Source organism: Amblyomma mixtum, chromosome 10 (genome assembly GCF_055824585.1).
Source record: "Amblyomma mixtum isolate Tamu chromosome 10, ASM5582458v1, whole genome shotgun sequence".
NCBI lineage: Eukaryota > Metazoa > Arthropoda > Arachnida > Ixodida > Ixodidae > Amblyomma > Amblyomma mixtum.
In genome coordinates this window covers 172047281-172053920 of record NC_143021.1, presented here as the reverse complement: position 1 = coordinate 172053920, position 6640 = coordinate 172047281, and the positions used below count along the sequence as shown (strand labels likewise).

Genomic DNA, 6640 nt, shown 5'->3' with positions numbered 1-6640 from the left:
CTTGACGTCAGGCGATGTATCTTCAGACTTCGTCCACTCTGATTGCTATTGCTGGTCATATTTTTTCCGGGTTACTGTTCGTCATCTACTTTCATTTTTCACGCGGTTTCATCACTTAGTCGTTCGATTCTTGCTTTTTTTCGCTTTGACCACGCGTTTCATAATTTGTTAGTGTAGACTTGTCATGCCCCCGTGCCTTGTTCTTGCTTCGGTTGATGTTGTTATTGTTTCTGCTGGACAGAAAGGAAATTGGCATCGAAAGCTCTGCTTCGGGTAGATTCTGCAGTGATCAGCGCTACTGTGTTGTCAGTGTTCACATGAATTGCCGATTGATATGTACAATGTTGATGCATTTGTTGATACGACTTGGTTGTAGTACAAAAAGGCAGGCTTGGTGCAATAAACCCCGGTTGCAAGTTGCGTCAGTCCTGTCTTTTTTGCGTGCCTTCCGTGTCCTCGTTTCTTCACGCCGTTACCAGTTTTTTCTTTCAACATGAACCAACTCGCACAAACTAGAGTTTTACTTAACCAGTTTATCATGCACGAGCTGAACTTTCGCCGCCGAATCCTTATTGGTCTGAGCGGATTCCCAAAGTTTTCTTTTGTGCAGAGTTGCCGGCGAATAGTCATCGGAAACACCTTTTAGTTTACTGCAATTCATAAATATGGCTACTTTTTTATCCACTTTACTTTACAGCCTCATGATAAAGGGACTGTTTCGCCCAACCTTTCTTTGCCCAAGTCTATGTATACTTTCGAGTGATGTCACAGAAACGCCAAGCTGCTCTGAAATTTCCTTTATCACTTTAATTTCAATATCTGCTTGTGTTTCACTCCTGTCCTCTGACTCACCAAATACAATGATATTATTGCGTCTGGCTCTGTCTTCCATGTCGTTTAATCTTTGTCGCTGGAGTTTCACAGTGCGCTCAAGGCAACAAATAGCACTTTCAACTGTTAGTAATCGAGTGCGCAGGACCCTGAAGTATTATGACTTGCTTTCAATATCAGTGAACCGAGCTTCAAGTTGAGTTTGTCCAAAATAATGAAACATGGCCTTTCATTGATCATGCTCTGCAGCTCATCACCTGAGTGACTAAGCTAGGCAATGTCACCAGCGACTCGCAAATTACTTAAGTATTCTTCATTAATTCTTATCCCCAACTGTTCCCAAACTACGCCCCGGAATACCTCCAGTAAACAGACTGCGAATAGCATTGGCAAGATCGTGTCTCCCTGCCTGCCATCCTTACTTATTGGAATTTTATTGTTGATTTTATGAAGTACTATGGCAGCTGTGCAATCTTTAAAGATATTTTCCAGTATTTCCACATCAGACTCTTCTGCGCACACCTTGATTCCGCAATGCCGGCATGATTGCTTAGGTTTCCACTGAGTCAAATGCTTTCTCGTAATCAATGAACGCTAGATATAGGGGCTGGTTTTATTCTGCGCGCTTCGCTGTCCCCTGATTGACAGCGTGAATATGGTTATTGTCGAGCATTCGTTACGAAAACGTGCCTGATCATTTGGCTCTTTGAAGTCTAAGGTTGTGTGGATTTTATTTCCGAATATCTTAGTAAATCCCTTGCAGGCAACAGGCAGCAAGGTGATCAGTCTGTAACTTTTCAAGTCCTTGGCGTCTCCTTTCTTACGAACTCAGATAATTTTAGCGTTCTTCCAAGCTCCCGGCGCTCGAAGTCATAAGGCGAAGTCATAAGTCATAAGGGTGGGCTCGGTGGCTGTGCAAGCGTGCACACCACTAATCCGTTTGTCTACATCATGCAGGTGTTCGCCTTCGTCTCTAATGCCCTGCTTCCGGCGTTGTTGGCCCTTCCCCCAGCAAGCACGTCATCCACTGCAGTTTACTGCAGTGACGATCGCATCTTCGCATGGCCCCAACCCGACGTCATCACTTCATCATGCCCGGCAGCGCCTCCCCCTGGATACCATTTCCTGGCCCATCCTAGAAAGCCTCATCACCAGCAACATCAGCCACAGGAAATATAAGCGACGGTCGACCGCCTTCACCGCTTTGTGGGCTCGGTGGCTGTGCAAGCGTGCACACCACTAATCCGTTTGTCTACATCATGCAGGTTAGTTATCCGCATTCCTTATATGCTAAAAAAAGTAGCAATTATTTCTTAGTGCAGCTGCCGAGCCCGCAATGCTGCATTTTTCTTGTGCTTGAATGCGCTCATGTTGTTCGCTGCTTGCTGATCTTGGCAGGCGATATTGAAACTAACCCAGGACCTAACAATTTCGAGGCTGTATTCGCAGAACTAAAAAAGTTATCCGCCGGTCAAACTCAACTAATCTCCGATGTGCAAGGTCTTAAAAACCAGCTTATATCCACTGACGGTGCTATAGCTGGTTTAAGTAAGCGCATGACCGATCTTGAGACACGTTTGGAAGCCATGACCGCCATAAAATCCGAGTTAGAAATTATAAAATCTGAAAATACTCGGCTATCTCGTCAGATTGAAACCCTCGAGGCCCGCATTGACGATAGTGAAAATAGATCCCGCCGTAACAACCTCATATTTTATTGTATTCCCGATTCTAACCCCTCCGAAACGTTTGCGGACTCTGAGGGAGAGGTCATTCGTCACTGCGCTCAACACTTGAGCTTAACCATTCATCCTGAGGAAGTAGAACGTGCCCACCGACTCGGCCGCCATGAACCCAACCGCTCTCGACCAATAATAGTCAAATTTATTTCATACAGAATCAAAGACACAATACTCTCTAACGGCCGCAAATTTAAAGGAACGAAATTCAGTGTCGGCGAAGACTTCTCCCACAGAGATCGTAGCGTCCGCAAGCAGCTAGTCACCTTTGCTAAAGCTAATTCCGACTAATTTGCCCTACGCTACAAAACCTTGCATATCGGTCCCAGGCGCTACGTTTTTGATGAGATCTCGCAAACTGTGAAAGAAATAACAATCGCTGCGCCACAATCAGATTAGCAATCATCTCTTCGCAAACAACTAAAAACCCGCCCCAAAAATGTTCCCCTGTCCGCTGTGTTCACCAACATACGTAGTTTCCTTTCCAAGCGCGAACTTATTTCCAATATTGTCTTGTCATCTAGCAGCAATCTACTGATACTAACCGAAACCTGGTTGAACGGTGCCATCACAGACAGCGAAGTACTAACTGACTTGCCAGACTTCCAAGTCTTTCGGAAAGACCGCCAGGACTCACGAGGAGGGGGAGTACTGATAGCGGTGAGCCCGCAGTTATCAATGTCGATAATTGACGACTCGTCCGACCTGGAAATCTTATGGCTCCACTGCCACGCTGTACCACACACGATTTTACTCGGTGTCTGTTATAGGGCTCCACATAACTCTCGTGATTTTTCCTGTCAGCTTAATAATTCCGTAAGTAAACTTATCACGAAGCACCCAAACGCACACATCTTCCTCTTTGGCGACTTTAATTTTCCTAATATTGATTGGCAGCACCAGCCCGCACCGACAACTAATAATGGCGAAGCAAAGGAATTTCTAGATTTCTGCTACAATTTTAACCTTACTCAAGTAATATCCAAACCTACGCGCGTAACACAAAACTGTGCGAACATTTTAGACCTATTACTGACTAATTGCCCAGATAGCGTTCAGCCCATTACGTACCTCCCTGAGATTAGGGATCACAAAACTATGCATGTCAACATCGACCTTAAAGCAATTAGGCGCCCAAAATACAATAAAACAATCCGCCTTTACAACAAAGGTAATTATGATATAATGAATGCCGAACTGACAGCGTTTTTCGTAAGTTTTTCCTCAAGTTCTCATTCACGAAGTATTCATGAGAACTGGCTAGCATTTAAGAATAAACTTGATGCCCTAGTCAATGAATTCATTCCCCAAATAACTTTCCACGCTAATCCACACAAACCATGGTTTACTAAAAGTCCTAAAAGGTTGGAAAATAAAAAGAAGCGCCTGCTCCGCTCAGCAAGAGCCCATGGAACGCAAAGCGCATGGGCGAAGTACCGCGCTGCGGAAAAATCCTATCAAACTGCTATTCATGACGCCAAGCACAACTTTTTTCATCAAGACCTTCCTAATATGCTCAGCGATAACCCCAGGAAGTTATGGCAAGCCGTTAACCCTCATCATGAACACGCGATTACCCTCAAAGACGAATCAGGCGCGGCTATGACCGACTCTGAGTGCGCTACTTTATTCAACGCAGCGTTCTCATCCGTCTTTACTAATGAAACCGAAACGCAACTTCATACATCTAATTTACTCTTTGAGCATGCTATGCCGGTAATCGCATTTTCCTCACTGGGTATTGCGTCCTTAATTAGAAACATGAAAATCTCATCTTCATCTGGTGTAGACAATATTAACTCGAAACTTCTAAAGAACACTAGTGATATTTGTGCCGAGTTCTTATGCTTACTTTTTACCCAGTCACTCTCAACAGGACAACTACCGGACGATTGGAAAACCGGAAAGGTCGTTCCAGTCTACAAATCAGGTTACAAAGATTCGCCGTTAAATTACCGACCCATTTCCCTTACTAGCGTACCCTGCAAACTAATGGAACACGTCATCTATACTCATATCATAAACTTCCTCGACTCGAACAATTTTTTCCATTCGTCTCAACACGGTTTTCGGAAAGGTTTTTCTTGTGAAACGCAGCTAGCCCTATTCATTCATGATTTACATGCTAATCTCGATTCTAACCTACAGACCGACGCCATTTTCCTGGATTTTGCAAAAGCATTCGACAAGGTACCTCATAAACGCTTAATCCTAAAACTTTCCCGTTTGAACTTGCCCCCCGACATAGTAAAATGGATAGAAGAATTCCTGACTAATCGCTCACAGTTTGTCGTTGTTAACAATCAAAATTCCAATCCGCTACCAGTAACATCAGGAGTCCCTCAAGGTTCTGTACTAGGCCCGCTTCTCTTCCTAATTTATATTAATGACTTACCGACCAATGTGTGCTCTAATATTCGCATGTTTGCTGACGACTGCGTTGTTTATCGCACAGTTACTAACGCCTCCGACCCAACATACCTTCAAGATGACCTAAACCGCATACAGGAATGGTGCCACCGTTGGCTAATGGAACTGAACCCTCATAAATGTAAACGTTTGTCCTTCCACCGCCGCCGTAACCCGCTTGATTTCCCATATGTAGTCGCTAACGTTCACCTGCAGTCCGTTTCATCATACAAATACCTAGGCGTCACGCTGTGTAACAACTTATCATGGGCTACACACGTTACTAACGTCATTTCCTCGGCTAATAAAACTCTCGGATTCTTACGACGTCATCTTAGCCACGCCCCACAACAGGTAAAATTACTAGCATATAAATCTCTTGTCAGGTCAAAGTTAGATTACGCATCGCCAGTTTGGAACCCTCATCAAGTTTATCTTATCAATGCACTCGAGTCACTTCAAAACAGAGCAGCCAGATTCATTCATTCCTCCTATTCGCACGATATCAGTGTAACATCTTTAAAAGCGGAATCCAGTTTAGCGCCCCTTTCACTTCGTCGTCGTATTTCTAGCCTCTGCCTATACCATAAATTTTTCCATAGTTCGCTGCGCTGCGCTCCCTACATTGTCCCGCCAGCCGGCATATCCCACCACATCCGTCATCCTTTCCAAGTGTTTCGCCCCCGTGCCCGTACTGTTACCTGTGCCGCTTCTTTTTTTCACCGTGTTTCTGTAGACTGGAACGACCTCTCCAATGACATCGCTACCATTTCATGCCCATCCACATTCGCCGAAGCTGTTACCAACCATTTTTCAACATAACACTTGTTCATTTGACTGTATGTACCCACCCCTTATGTAATACCCCCAGTGGGTCTTTAAGGTATTAAAATTAAATGAAATACAGGGTGCCTAGTTTTCCGAGCACAATCTCCCCTCCATTCTGCAATAGATTTGTTATTACCTGATCGTCACCAGCTGCTTTCCCCCTTTCCATCGCTCCTAAGGCTTTCTTTACTTCCTCCTTCGTTACTGGCGGGATGTCCCATTGCTGTGCTCGACTGCCGCCCTCGTTACTCAGCAGTAAAAGAAAAATTGCAGCTGTTTAGGACGACCTCTGAGAGCAAATATCCGGCTTTAACCAACAAACATGGCTTTGCCTCTTGGACGCTCATATTCGACCTCATAGAAGGTCGGTAAACGAGTATAAAGGAGGTCTCCAAACCCAATCTGTGGGGCAGATTTCCTTCTCTAATGATTACTGTTGACTACGAGAACCAAACTTCCCTCTACTAAACAAGCCGAATTGTAGCAGTTACAAAGATTATAGTTTGTTAACCTCCTCGAACTCCTAATTGGATCAAGTTACTATGCTTTGCAGCGGGAATATAGCTCCGTTGCCGAGAGCAAGCATTCCGCACATTTACTGATCGGAATATACGCCGGAACGTGGGCCACGTATGGGCTTATTCGCGTTTGGAGTGCAGGAGCAGCTGGCAAGCTCATTCGTTGAATAACGAATTTTATTAAGAGCTGCCAAACTGTGGCCATTAGGACCAGCTGACATCCTGGTTTGCCGAATGCAGCTATGCCCTCGTCTTCACCGCCTCCTGTACAGCGATCTTGTTTAAGAAGTCTGGCGCTGCTTATACGCTGTTGCT

At 44.8% G+C, this 6640-nt stretch overlaps 1 pseudogene; it reads left to right on the top strand.

The window, feature by feature from the left end:
• The first annotated feature begins 1782 nt into the window (after positions 1–1782).
• LOC149327738 (uncharacterized) lies at positions 1783–2969 on the top strand (annotated as a pseudogene).
• The last annotated feature ends 3671 nt before the right edge of the window (positions 2970–6640 follow it).